The sequence below is a fragment of the Adiantum capillus-veneris genome, chromosome 9 (genome assembly GCF_014529385.1).
Source record: "Adiantum capillus-veneris isolate H3 chromosome 9, ASM1452938v2, whole genome shotgun sequence".
Taxonomy (NCBI): domain Eukaryota; kingdom Viridiplantae; phylum Streptophyta; class Polypodiopsida; order Polypodiales; family Pteridaceae; genus Adiantum; species Adiantum capillus-veneris.
This window is the reverse complement of record NC_140939.1, coordinates 81,373,426-81,388,988: the sequence shown is the minus strand read 5'-3', so window position 1 is coordinate 81,388,988 and position 15,563 is coordinate 81,373,426. Positions and strand designations below refer to the sequence as shown.

General features: G+C 40.9%; 1 long non-coding RNA gene across 1 annotated transcript in view; it reads left to right on the top strand.

Annotated features, from left to right (window-relative positions):
• The window catches only part of LOC147450727 (uncharacterized), a 73,783-nt gene extending 58,443 nt beyond the window's left edge, over positions 1 to 15,340 (top strand). The window contains exon 2 of the long non-coding RNA XR_015189154.1: positions 14,974 to 15,340. This is a non-coding gene — a long non-coding RNA (uncharacterized LOC147450727). The remainder of the gene's footprint in view (positions 1 to 14,973) is intronic.
• Positions 15,341 to 15,563: the final 223 nt, after the last annotated feature.

Here is a 15,563-nt window from a genome sequence, read left to right as displayed (position 1 = left end):
GGTCTGCATAGGCAATTTCTTCATATTGTGCATAATTTTTTTCGGCGCCAATTACTGCATAACAAGTCCCATATAGTCTGCTGCGGGTTGTGCTATATAACATGTGCTGGTCTCACTCAGTTTCTCCTTATTTCGGGCAGTTTTCACATCAGGTGCAGTTATTTTCCATGGCTGACAACAACACAAATGTGTTCAAGATGTTTGCTGCTGAGGACAGATTGGATGGTGACAATTACCCTATGTTGGCTTACATGATGCAACATGTTCTTGTGTCAAAGGGCGTCCGGAATATTGTGTAGGGCACTGATGTACGTCCTGGTTCTGAGGATATAGGCGATGTTGAGGATGTTGCAGGTCTTGCTGCAAGGATTGTTGCTATTAGAGTTGTTTTGCCTACGATAGAACAAGCTCGTTGGGATGTAAAGGATGCGCAGGCTCATGCGTTGATTGCGTTGTCTGTGAAGCGCACCATTACTCCTCACATTCATTCAGTTAAATTTGCAAAACATGCTTGGGATATTCTAGCAGGTCTTTATGCAAGCCGCAATGAGGCTAAAATTGCTTTGTTGCGTAAAGAGTTGGAATCGAAGATTATGCATGAGGAAGATGATATGGACACTTTCCTTGTTGGTGTCAAGGATATGAATGAGCAACTTATTTCTGCAGGTGAAGTCATTTCAGACAGTTCCCTTGTGCAGACTATTCTTGATGCCTTACCAGATTCTTATCAGACTTTTTCTAGTACTTGGAGACTTATGACCCAAGGAAATCCTGAAGTTGTCAAGTTTGATACATTATGCACATTGCTGCTGCAAGAGTCACTTTCCAGAAAAAACAGGACTAGGCAGCATGCAGTTAAACAGGCTTTTATTGCTTATCAAATAAAGGGTGGTAACAGCAATGCAACCACTTCTTATGGTTCTGTTGCGAGTGGCAAAATGCTTCTGCTGGCAGCAATTCGTCTGGAAACTCTGGTGATAAGGGCAAAAAGAAGATGCGTTGCCATTATTTTAAAGCTAATGATCACTTGATCAAGCAGTGTCCTAAGTTGAAGGCCAAAGAGGCTAAGAAGAAAGAGGGTGGTTCCACTGCAAATGCTGGTTCCACTACAAATGCAGTCATGGTTGAGTCTTCTGTGGAAGGAGACTGTGATGCTGATGTTGATGCAGAATGGGCTTTTAGTGCAGAGTGCACTTATAATTCTGTTTTCCATGATGCATGCATGTTAGTTGCTGCAGATTCACATGTTGGTAATTTGATAGTGGTGCTACAAAGCACATTACCTCACATCGAGAATTGTTCACCTCTCTCGAGTCTGTCCCTCATGGGAATTTAGTCACTTGTGCCAACAATGTCTTTTATCCGGTTCAGGGAGTTGGAAAGATTGTGCTTACTGCTACAAATGGCAGTTCTTTCACACTTGTCGATGCACTTTATGTACCTCGGATCAAGAAGAATCTTTTGTCTGTAATTGCAGTTGCTAGACTTTGATTTGTAGTCAAATTTGTGGATGACAGATGTACAGTTCATGATCTCAGTTTTGGTGATGAAATTGTAGCATCTGGCCTTTTGTGTCGTGGGTTGTATAAGATCACTTTGTATGACAAGTGTGGACAAAATTTTGCAAATGCAGTTGCAAATTCAAGGGATGTTTCAGATGCAAAACTGTGGCATGTACGTTTTGGGCATCTGAATTTTGCCAGTTTGCTGTGTTTACAGAAATCTGATATGGTTGCTTCTTTGCCGCCTGTCAAACATGTTTGTGAAGGCTGTATTTTGGGTAAAATGCAGCGTTCTAAGTTTTCAAAGGATGATTGAGTTAGGGCCACATGCAGGTTACAGCTTGTACATAGTGATGTTTGTGGGCCCATGCAAACTCCGTCCTTGGGAAATTATCTTTACTTTGTGACTTTCATTGATGATTACTCCAGGCATGCATGGGTATTTCTGCTTAAAGCGAAGTCTGAAGTTTTTATGTGCTTCAAATAATTTCTGGCTATAGCTGAAAATGTATCGAAATGTACTATAGGCACCCTCCGTTCCGATCGAGGGGAGGAGTATATGTCTCATGAATTTAATGCATTTCTGGCTAGTCGTGGGATAAAACACCAATGTACAATGCCTTATACACCTCAGCAAAAAAGTGTTGCTAAGAAGCAAAATAGGTGACTTACAGAAATGGCACGATGTATGGTCAAAAGTCAAAGCTTTGTCGCATTCTTTTTGGCTTGAGGCCATCATGTGTGCCACTTATATACTTAACAGGTGTCCTACGAAAGTTTTGCAGTCTATTACTCCATATGAAGCATGGCATGATAGAAAGCCGTCTATTGAGCACATGCGTGTTTTTGGCTGTTTGGTGTCGCAAACACATCGCAGAAAATTGGATGAGAAGGCTATCAAATGTATTTTTGTTGGTTATAGTGCTGAAACCAAAGGTTATAGGTTGTATCATCCGCAAACAAAGCGTATTTTGGTTTCACAGGATGTAGTGTTTGTGGAAGATTCTGTTCAGCCCTTGCTGTCATGTACTAGAGACAGTAATGTAAGCTCACAGGACATTTATGACACTTTGTTGCCTCTTTTAAGTGGTGGAAGTTCGAATGTAAATTCCAATGAGGCAAATGTACAGCCTATGGGGGTTTCCGAAAATGTTATAGATCAGCCTATTACTGATGCAGATGTACATGATGTACTTGATGAGGAAAGGGCTGAAAATGAGCAGGCTCTAGAGGTATGTCAAAATGATTGGTGCACACTTTGCGTGACAGTAAATTGGATGCACCTTTGTCTAGTCGCACTCTTTCAGGCTCTCGCCATGCATCTTATACATCAGATTGTTATGCTTTGGCTCTGTCTAGCTTGCATGATGTTGAGGAACCTCTGTCTTTTGATGAAGCACAGAATTCAGAAAATTGGATGGCTGCCATGCAATCAGAATATGATGCACTTATAGAAAATGACACATGGACTTTATGTGAAATGCCTCCTGGCAACAAGGCCATTGGTACGAAGTGGGTTTACAAGTTGAAATGCAAGCCGGATGGTGAGATCGATCACCATAAGGCTCGACTTGTTACAAAGGGTTATGCACAACAAAAAGGCATAGACTATGAAGAAACTTTTGCTCCCACTTTTCGTATGACTACTGTGCATTTTCTATGTGCATTGGCAGCTCATTTTGGTTGGGATGTATATCAATCAGACATTGTTACTGCTTTCTTGAATGGTGACATATTTGAGGAAGTTTATGTAACGTAGCCTCGCGGATTTGTCAAGAAAGGACAAGAAGACAAAGTGTGCAGATGTAAGAAGGCTTTGTATGGGTTGAAGCAATTTCCTCGTGCTTGGTATGAGAAAGTTGACACTCATTTGGTCAAACGAGGCTTTCGTAACAGTCCAACAGAAAGCACATTGTATGTCAAGCGTGAGGGCGATGTACTTCTCATTGTTGTTCTTTATGTGGATGATTTGTTGATCACTGGTCCCAATGAGGCACATATTGTTGAATTTAAGGCTGATCTGAATGCTACTTTCAAGATGAAAGATTTGGGGTTGTTGCATCATTACTTGGGCATACAGTTTAAACAGTGTGATGCTCTAGTACTTTGAAGGCGATAAATCCGATGCAACCCTACCAATCATTATCAAAGGATTAACTGTGAAGGGAATCCTTGATGGTGGCATTGGGGTTAGCATTGTAACTAAAAACTGTTGGGAATCTATGGGAAGACCCACCTTGGGTCTACAAACATAGTGGTAAAGATGGCCAATGGGACCATCAATAAACCTATTGGGATGTTGGAAGATCTCAAGATCCAGGTTCTTGGACACAAGGTAAGGAACACCTTCATTATTATGGATTTTCCAAGCGCACTATGTCATCTGAGATGATATTAGAACGTCCTTTCATGAGAGAAGCAAAGATGGTGCATGACTGGTCTAAAAAACCATGTCTACTTACAGTTCCAAGACTCTATCATTCGAGTTGATCTTGTGACTGATTGAGCACATCCTCTAGGAAACAGATTTATAATTGACCATCGATCTGACACCACAATTCACTTAGCTCCCTTGCAGTATTGTTACACGTGTAAAACGGACACTGATGTTGGGAAAGATTCCCCTTATCTGGATGTTCTTCTTGGAATGGTTGAGTCTGACAACGTAGACTAGGTCCACCTAGCCACCATAATAGACACTTGGAGAAATAGAGGGAGGACTTGGGTGACACTTGAGGGGGACAAAGTTCCACAACTTGTACCTTTAAATATGACAAGAGCAATACATATAGCTTCTGATGACCTACAAGATGAATGTTTGACTAATAGTGGAACGAGTAGCGTCTCAAAAAACTATAGCCCACATAATTTGGAGTTGGAATCATTAGTTGACATTGACTCTTAGGATGAAGAATCTGAGTTAAATATTGGTACAAATGTGGGGACAAACCATTCAAGGCCCAGTGGTACCCAAGATGACAATCTATCCTAGAGAGGAGAAGACACAAGTAGTGGGTCTAGCCTACTGTGCACTAGAGACCGGCCATAATAAAAAATTATATAAGAAGCGTAAGCGATATAAGAGGCGACGATATCGAGAAAATATACATGCTAGGATAAATGAAAAGAAATCTACTGCAAAATGGCTCAGTTATATGGGGGCATGTGATGCTGATCAAAAGTTGGTAGATAATTGGGGTGAATACCTTCGAAGCGTCATGTGGTGTAGTCCACAACCCCTTGACATTGCACAATTAGAGGTCGCCGAGAAGCCAAAGTTGACCCATACTGTAAGGAGATGCCAAAATTGAGAGTTAGCTTGACAACTAAGGGAAGCGGAAGCATTATCACAGTCCATAAAGCAACAAGACCTCACAATTCATAATTTTAAATCTTGCAAAACGGAGGAGTGTAAGGTTGTGTATACAAAGGCTCAAAGAACACCTACTAATGGAAGTAATGGAGTCTATGATGGTCTGGCGATAGTTAAAGAAATAGAGTTAGCGGACCCAGGTGAGGAGTCCAAACCTATTTTCATTGCCCAAGTATCATGACATGAAGGGCATTCCACCTTCCATAGGGCAACATACACTTCCAATGATTAGCACTGCTAAACCAATCCAACAAAGATCCTACCCAATGAATCCTAAGTATGCAAAGATTATCGAATAAGAACTCAAAAAACTTATCAAACGTGGATTGTATACCGTATCAAGCACTCAGAATGGGTGTGTCCAATACTTATTGTGCCAAAAAAGAATGGGAAACTTCGAGTGTGTGTAGATTCAAGAAGGTTAATGAAGCCACTAGGAGAGATCACTTTTCATTGCCATCATTTCAGAACATGTACTTGAACGAATTGTAGGAAAGGAAGCTTATAGCTTTTTAGATGGGTACTTTGGTTACAATCAAATCACGATTGCGCTAGAGGACCAAAAGATTAATAAACACTGCTTTTAGGGAATATTTAAGAGATTTCTACGAAGATTTTTTAAGTGATCTTTGTGTTTATTCTTCATTGAAAAAACATCTATCATGTTTACGAAAAGTGTTTGAAAGGTGCAGATTGTATCGCATCTCATCAAATCCTTTCAAATGCCAATTTTGGGTTAAACATGGAGTACAACACAGAAAGAGATGCCCTCACTAACTACCCTGTGTGGGTGGAGTTTCCGAACCTCCCTTTGCACTTCCATAATCACCTTCGTGTCATTGGGGCCCAACTAGGGAAAGTCCTAGGGGGAAGACCTAGGGGGGAGTACATCCCTGCATGGCACCCACAGGCGCTCATAGAGATGGATACCTCTGTCGACCTCCCCCAGGAGATGGTAGTGGCTCTAGATGACAGAGAGTTATTTGTAACTCATTAACCTATAATATGTGTGATGTGTGTGTATATGTGTGTGTGTGTGTATGTATGTATATATGTATAGAATTTACTAGAATCATTCAAGGTCAAGCTGCACTTTAGCATTCTAAAAGAATGGAATGCAAGAGAAGTCGGGCCATGTGAAAATGTGAAATGAAAGGTGAAATAAAAAGATCCGTTTAATATTTTAAAACCAAAATAACATTTAAGGTAAGTCTCAATCATTACTGAAAACATTGAAAATATTCCTAACTCAACCCTCCTCTAAGGCTTCTTTTAGAAAGCCAAAAAGTGTAAGGTAGAGGTGCCAGTCAAAGTATGGGCCCCTCTTTAGGACCCGTCCTACCTCCAAAAAATATCACCAAAATGCACCAGATTAGAGATAAGAAAGCTTGAATGCTTTTGTGGTTAGCATAGCTTTTAGAGAATCTTGGCCATTGGATCACATGTTCAAGTCTTGTTGGCAGCTTTGTACCTAATTACCCCCTTGATGGATTTGCAACTCACCCCCATTTTTGTTACACAGGAAATCGTATTTTTGTATTGCGTTTGAGGTAGCGAGCACCATTTGACTTGCTCATTTTTGCTGCAAATGCGCGCGCTCATGGTGCATCCTTTGCACCCTTCCCAACTCAAAATGGCTAACCGAAGCTCTTGCTAGATGTGTCAAGATTTCGGCATCTCTAAATCGGCTCCTCTACCCTAGCTGAGTTGGTGAGACCTTTGTGATGTAACCCCAAGGTTGAGGGTTCGAGGTTCACGAGTTGCATTCTCTTGGGTGTATTATCCTCCTCTATTGGGGGGGGGGGGGTTGGGAGTGGTTCTCACGGTTGCCCCTCGAGGGTGTAATGTACAACAATGTACAGTTGTAAATACATGATATGTGTATAGTTTCTCCCTACTACCTTCCCTGCACTGATGGTGAAAAAAACAAGTGAAAGGGTCACGGTGGCTTTCTAAAACAATAAGAAAATGACAAAATCATTAGATTGAGTTTAACTAGAATTATATAAGGTGAAGCAGTGGTCGGGAATGTCTCTTTTACTAAGCGAAGAAGCAAACCAAAAATACTAGCAATTTTTTTGAAATTTGTAAAATCTTTAACTAAGTTTTGACATTATTGCATCGGTTTTTCTTCTCTTTACCATGGTTTTCTCATTAATAAATTATATATATATATATATGTGTGTGTGTGTGTGTGTGTGTGTGTGTGTGTGTGTGTATATATGTGTGTGTGTGTGTGTGAAAATAGATAAATAATTAAATAAATTTACATATAAAATAAAAATAACTTATTAACATATATTATATATCTACTTTTTTTTGTGTGTGTATATGTGTGTGTGTGTGTGTGTGAATAGATAAATAAAGAAATAAATTTACATATATAATAAAAATAACTCATTAACATATATTATATATTTACTTATTTATATTGTGTGTGTATGTGTGTGTGTGTATGTTTATGTATAGAACTTACTAGAATTATGCAAGGTGAAGCTTCACTTTATCATTCTAAAAGAATAGAATGCAAGAGAAGTCAAGCCATGTAAGGAAATGAAATGAAAGGTGAAATAAAAATATCCATTTAATACTTTAAAACCAAAATAACATTTAAGATAAGTCTCAATCATCATTGAAAACATTGAAAATATGCATAACCCAACACTTCTCTAAGGCTTCTTTTAGAAAGCCAACAAGTGAAAAGGTCACGATTGCTTTCTAAAACAATAAGAAAGTGATAAAATCATTACATTGAGCTTAACTAGAATTACATAAGGTGAAGGATTGTTCAGGAATGTCTCTTTTATTAAGCGATCGAGTTTCCTCCTTCCAAAGAAGCGAACCGGAAACACTAGCAAAAATTTTAAATTTTATGGACTTTTGAACTAAGTTCTCACATATTTCATCGGTTTTTCTTCTCTTTACCATGGTTTCCTCTTTATTACACAGACACACACACACACACACACACACACACACACACACACACACACAGATATGTGTGTGTGTGTAGGGTGCTACAGAAGTGAATGTTGAACTTTGCTCAAGATGAGTGCTCCGAACTGTGCTCAAGGGTTCCTTTTACTTACGGAAGGGAGAGCCTTCCGTTCCTTTAGTGAGAGAGTGCAATGGACACATACAAAGTGGTGAACACTGTGAATGAAGGTGCTGAGAGTGAGAGATAGAGAGAGAAGAATACGACACCAGATTGTTGTCAAATTCTCCTCCGAAGGCCCCACTCTCTATGGCGAGAGCGTCTACTATTGATTGCACAAATCTCTACAATGCTTGGACTTGCCAACGATGTCGACGACGATGAGGACGACGATGAGACGGACTGAAATCTGAAAATGCTAAGGGCTGAAATCTGCAAATCTTTATCTGTTGTTGAATTCTGACTCTATGTCGGTGACGATGTCGATGACGATGGTGCGACGATAACGCGCTAAAAATGCAGATGCTGAAATCTGCGTTTTCCAGGCTAAATCTACAAACTACGTTGGATCTGACCGTGCGGCGAGGATCTGCTGTAGAAAGGTGAGATCTGCAAGGTTTGGGACTTCTTTTGCGGGTTCTAAATGCTAAAAACTGAAAATGATGAGTCTGGGGATGATTCCGTTGCGAAGATCTGCAAAACGTTGAGGTTGATCTACAAACCAAAAACGCTAGGGGCTGTATTCTTGTCCTTGTTGCAAAAGTTCTAGGCATCTGCTGTCCTATTGTTGCCGGGCTGCTCTGCAATGCAAGAACGCCAGGGCTGATCTGGGTATTGCTGTCGCTAGGAAACTGCAAGTGCTAAAAGCTGGCTGATTTATCTTTTGCTGAAAACGCTAGGTCTTGCCTGCTACAAAACGCTAGGGTTCCTCTGTTGGGGGTCTTGCTGAGAAGGTGCCTGTTGAGCAAGTGCTCCTGTTGCCTCTTCTGCCAGAAAGTGCTAGCGCTAGGTTTCTATATATACAAACTTAGCAAAATTGCCCTACCTAGTTTCCAACAAAAATCACTTAAAAATAATAAGCGAGAAATGTCAAAATAAGGGAAAATAGGTTTAATGGAGTGGAAAATGCTCCTGATGGGTTCTGACTGTAATCTGATGATCATGCTATGTGAAACCAGAGGATATGCATCTACTCTAAGTGTCTGGGCATGCACGGTTTGCGAATAGACTCACAAAAGTACCAGATCGCTTCCTATTCTAGACTGACTTGACTGAACTGAACCCTGGTCATGCTGTAGCTTGTCCACGGACACATAGGGTTGGATGTGTCACGTGACATTCCCTCCTTTTCTAAGTGAGGTACTGGTACCGAACTGTATGGCGTCGAGAGAGATCGCGAACAAGGTCTGGAATCTTGGAAAGGACTCTTCGCCGGCCTACCTTGATGCGTGGGTCATGCGATACTTGAACTTCATAAAGGTCTACAACGCTTGCTTCTTTGGGCCGCGCCGAAAGCGACACAAAGTCTTCTGTGGCTCCTTCGATGCTTTAACATCGTCTATATTCATGCGTCTACCTTCATCAAGAATCTCCGAAGCTGAAAATTCCTGAAACCACTTCCAACAAAACATGAATATACCCATTCCATGTCAAGTGATTGGAAAAAGACTATTCCCTCAAAAAACTATGCATGCAATGCAGATGAACAAAGTGACGGAGTGCCAAACTGTTCATAAAACACACGCAAACAATGGGGTCGAATCTTGACTTTCTGATCTAAATCTATCAACTGTGGCAAGGAAGAGACATGGAATGTGACTTCCTTGAATGTATACTTTTCAGCTTTTCATGAGTAATTCACATACATTTGTACTCATTCATTAATGAATCGTGCTCAACGTACAATATATCATGCCTAGGAAAAGGGATCACATAAAGACGCTGACTAAAATACAGGAAAGCATCACGAATGAAACACTCAAACAATGCGTGCTGACTAATCATTCGAACACATAATACTTCCTATGCGGAGTCTCTGGACCTAGGCTCGAGATCCAAAATCGGTTCTTCGTGTGGGATCGAATCTACAATGAGGTTAACTTCACTAGAAAAAGTATCAACTAAACCATCATCCTTGTGAACAATCACATCATCTTCCTTCAAATCATCATGCTCGTGAATAATAATATCTTGATCATGCAAATCATCATGCTTGTGAATAATCACATCTTGATCATGCAATTCATCATGCTTGTCATTATCCTTCAAATCATCATGCTTATCATCATCATTCAAATCATCCTGCTCATTATTATCAACCGAATCATGTGTCGTGCTTTGAAGAAGAAGAAACTGAGAGAGTCTCCTTTTCCCGAATCTCTTGCATCTGTGCCTGCACTCGAGAAAAGAATCGGAACAAGGCGGCTTTCCTTTCGTTGTGCTCATGCTCTATGGCTGCCATTCTTTCTTTGTGTTCATGCTGTATTTTTGCTTTTCTTGCTTCGCGTTCTAACTTGCTGTCCATAAACATCTGCTCCAACTCCTCCATAGGAGTTAGTGCAATCCTTGGCGTAGATGGGGAAGAGGGAGGGTTGGAAAAACCTCCTGGTCGGGAAAATTCTTCTTCGCCAACTCCATGCTCATCACCTTCATGCAAAGTATCCATTCCGCTTCGGGTGATGACCATCCACTGAAGTCTTGGGTTCTTAAGTTCACAAGGAACTTGGGATCTTGTGGGTCTTGGGTTCTTGGGTTCTTGGGGGTCGTGAGGTTCTTCTTTCGCTTGCAATCTGTATTAGAGAAGGATCTTCTCTTCACCCAAGCTCTTCTCTTTTCCGCGGGCGCACCCCTTGGCGGCCTTGCGCTCACACCAAGGTTGCTTTTTCCCACATCACGTCGATTGGCCGGCCGCTAAGTGCATGGTCCGCTCTCATGAGTGAATAGAGGCACAAGGGGAGGCTGGACAAGCCGTTCTTTCTTGGGTTTCCTGTCACTCTTCAAAAACATGATTAGGAATCGACACGCCCAAGTGGACTTGGGTTACGTGCGACCGCAACAAGCAAAAAAAAATCTCTGGTTCTTGTGGTTCTTTCCTTGAGTGATACACAACACTACCAAAGCTCTGATACCAATGTAAGGTGGAGTGGAATGAATGTTGAACTTTGTTCAAGATGAGTGCTCCGAACTGTGCTCAAGGGTTTTTTTTACTTACGGAAGGGAGAGCCTTCCGTTCCTTTAGTGAGAGAGTTCTATGGACACATACAAAGTGGTGAACACTGTGAATGAAGGTGCTGAGACTGAGAGATAGAGAGAGAAGAATATGACACCAGAATGTTGTCAAACTCTCCTCCGAAGGCCCCACTCTCTATGGCGAGAGCGGTCTACTATTGATTGCACAAATCTCTACAATGCTTGGACTTGCCAACGATGTCGACGACGAGACGGGCTGAAATCTGAAAATGCTAAGGGCTGAAAGCTGCAAATCTTTATTTGCTGAATTCCGACTCTATGTCGGTGACGATGTCGATGAAGACGATGCGACGATGATGCGCTGAAAACGCAAATGCTGAAATCTGCGTTGTCCGGGCTGAATCTGCAAACTGTGCTGGATCTGATCGTGCGGCGAGGATCTGCCGCGGGAAGGTGAGATCTACGAGGTTTGGGACTTCTTCTGTGGGTTCTAACTGCTGAAAGCTGAAAACGCTGAGTCTAGGGCTGATTCCGTTGCGAAGATCTAGCAAAACACTGAAGTTGATTTGCAAACCAAAAACGCTAGGGGCTGAATTCTTGTCCTTGTTGCAAAAACGCTAGGGATCTCTTGTCCTGTTGTTGCCGGGCTGCTCTGCAATGTAAAGATGCCAAGGTTGATCTAGGTACTACTGTCGCCAGGAAAGTGCAAGTGCAAAGCTCTGGTTGATTTGTCTTTTGCTGAAAACGCTAGGTCTTGCCTGTTGCAAAACGCTAGAGTTCCTCTGTTGGGGGTCTTGCTGAGAAGGTGCCTGTTGAGCAAGTGCTCCTGTTGTCTCTTCTGCCAGAAAGTGCTAGCGCTAGGTTTCTATATATACAAACTTAGCAAAATTGCCCTACCTAGTTTCCAACAAAAGTCACTTAAAAATAATAACCGAAAAATGTCAAAAATAGGGAAAATAGGTTTAATGCACTAGAAAATGCTCCTTGTGGGTTCTGACTGTAATCTTATGATCATGCTATGTGCAACCAGAGGATATGCACCACACCACAGTGGATCGGGAGATCAACACCGACTTTCACATAAAGTCAGGAGATTGTAGAGTATACAGATGCATACACTTACCTTGGGGTTGTCTTCACTGGGCCGAGGTTTTCTTTGGGGAGAGCAGCAGAGACTAGAGTGACTAGAGCTTTTGCAACCTTGGGAGGCTTGGAGAGGATGTGTTCGCATTTTCTTTGACATTACTGTTTAGACGGTACCAAGGGAACCGCGCTCAAGTCCCTAGTCTATTTCTAGAACCATCTTTTTTCTGGACTCTCATATTTGATACTAGTGTATTTAAACAGCATGATAGCTGGTTATGAATTTATAAAACCAAAGTATCCCTATATTGCAAGTTTGCGAATGCCCATGAGTATGATTATGCCTTCTCAACAGAGATTGTTTAGTGTCTACAGATTCTGGAAGTTTTAGAATATTTTTTCAAGCAATGTTTTAGCAGAGTTTAGAGAGAGACAATACGGTGTTTGATTAAACATCGTTCATTTAGTAGGTCTTTGAATAAAGAGTGAGAAGAGAAAAAGATTTAACAACATAGAAACAATTCCAAGAGACCTAAAAGATCTATTTGACGTGTTTTGAACCCAAGACCTATACTTTAGAGAGAATTAGCATAATCAAGAAAAAAAATTTAATGTGTAGGAACCATTTCAAGAGACATAAAAGATCTATATGAGATTTGAGGTGTCATGAACCCAAGACCTATACTCCAAAGGGAACTAGGATAATCAAGAAAAAACTTTGACGTCATAAGAACCATTTCAAGAGACCTAAAAGATCTATTTGAGGTGTCTTGAACCCAAGACCTATACTCGAGAGAGAACTGGGACCAGGGCTAGAAAAATACATTTTCCCTAACCGAAGAAAATAAGGGCAAAGTTGAAATTCTACCAGTTTTTAGGTCAAATTTTGAAACTTATGTAAATTTACTGGTTTTTCTTCGAGGCAAGCTCAAAATCTAACCGGGATTTTGTGATTTTAGCCGGTTAAAATACACTGCACCCCGGTTTTTTTCTAACACCGACTGGGACAACCAAGAAAATTTTTTAACATCGTATGCAATTTTTTTTTTTGTTCATCGGAAGGGCAATTGTAAATTTTGCCCTTAGATGCAGAAGGGCATAAGGTGCACATGCCTATCATTAGTCATTAAGCATAGTGAGTTTGAAAAGTGCTTGCAAAATGTCAGGTTTCTGGCTCGCCCAAGTGAAGAGATGCATTGACTTCATCACGACATGCTCAAGATGAAATGCAAATGCGTATGCAACAAATGGCAGCCTGCTTGACAGAGCAGGTTAAGGACGTTGACAAGACCCTTGATGAACTAACCCAGATTTCAAAAGGGGACGCAGCCTAAACAAGATCATCTACAGGAGCATGACAGATGGCCTGCTCAAGGCAAATGAACCTGATAAGCATCTTTGCTAAGCATTGTGTCATAGTAATCCTAGATGCTAAGAAGTGCTTGCAAACCAGATACACCTTACGTACAGGAGCCTTTAAAAAAGTTCACAAGGCCCTGATACACCTTGATGTATCAGCCTTAAGGCAGTACGAGCATAATGAAGAACAACAACTTGATAGATGTATTGTCGATGTCGAAAGCTAATGAATTTGATGAGGCCCACCGTTCACTATAGGGTGTGTAAGAGCTTCGTGAAGCGAAGTGTCACCATAATCCTCGCATGCTGTATGGTCTGCATAAAACATGCAAGGCCAGAATCAGTTATGTAAAGCCATTGAAAAGCCTTTGCAAGATTGTAGGCGTACAGGTTACGGCTGATGAGTTGTGAAAGAGGAAGGGCTCTTGCAACCAATGCTGCTGGCTGTAGACTTCTGTAATTATCAAGAATGGTTATGAGATGGAGTCATTTCTGTCATTGGCATGACTGCCCACATGTTTTTTTTGATACCTGTGATTCAAGGGAGGAAACCCTTGCTTGCTGGGAGTAGATGCAGTCGAAGGGATTGCTGGCGATGAGCACTTGCTTGCTGTATGAGAATGTGTAGGTGTTGATCCGGAGGTAGCTGATTACATGCCGAGGATATCTCTCTCTAGCCCTGGGCGTAGCTTCATCTATGTAGTATGTTCTCTGCCTGCTGAAGGGAACTTACTTGGTAAAACTCTCAAGGTGTCTATCAGGATATTGCTCCATTCCAAAAAACTACTGGAGTACCATACTTGGCCACTCCATGATAGACTTTTTAACATGTGACTATTTTGACCTCAAGAATCTAGCAACATGTAAAAATATGGTCCTTGTACGTATATTGCTTGGTTTAACTTATTAGCAGCACTTTAGCATGGATTTACCTACTCTGGCTTTCTTTGGCAATGGTTGGCTTTGCTTTGACCATCTTTGATTGTTGATTGGTTGTTGTCGGCTACCATTACCCCCACTCTAAATTGCTTTTGTCCTCAGAAGCAGCAAAAGTGATTTTGAGGCAACAGGTGGGTTTTCAAAGGTTGACAATGATAGTAGGTTGTTGTCCCGGGCTGTATTCATTAACTCAAATGCATATAATTGAATGGGTGGATGTACAATGGAAACAAAAAAAAGGTTGACAATGGATGAGAAGAGAAAATAGCAGGAGGGATTTTGTGTAAAAAAATGGAGAAATGTAGTGTAACACTACCTAGGATTGTTCTTCAACCCATCATACATGACATGATTAAACTACATCAATCCCAATTTTTCTCCTGAGATAAACTCGTGAAAGAAGCCAGCACAAAAAGAAAGAAGAAAGAAACATGGGCTAGATTCAGGTGGTACTAGCACAGAAAGTCTGTTCCTTTAAAAATGCAAAGTGCTGATGGTTGTTTATTTTGATTTTCTTGAATGTATCTCTTCTTTTAAATAAGAACCCTGAAGTCATGCATAGCCAATTCTGAATAAGATCTTCTTCTTTGCAGGAATCTTCAATTGGTTTATCAAACTTGTCTTGTACTCACCTGAAGACTCGCATTGTAGGTTTCCATTAAGCTTGCTCCATGACCTCACCCTTCGAAGAGTTCAAAAGTTTTGAAGGCATGGCTCCTACTTTCATGTGTTAAATGTTAATATCTATGCTAAATTTGATGGCATGCTTGAGCAATAAATGGTGTGAGATTCAATGGGATTATAATCTAGTGGTTAGGGTGGATGTGTGCGCGCGTAAAGACGCAAGTTTGATTCCTGGACCTTAAAACGATGTGACCTTATTTGTTGGCACAATTGTTATTAGGCATGGAAAATGTGATAGTTGATGCAGATTAAGAAGTTAACTATTTTTCTCTATTCTATCGATGTTGATTGTGCTTTTTGACAAACCTTTTTTTGACAATTTGGCTTTTTGACAAACTTCTTGGAGACAATTGGCCCTTTAAATTATCATCTTGCAATTCAATGTAGGAACATGTATTTTAGCTCCCAATATAAGGTCATTTTTGTGCACCTTATGATTACACGGGCAGAAAGGGTGGCCTTGAGGAAACAAGCAAAATAAAATACCTTTGGCCAAAGG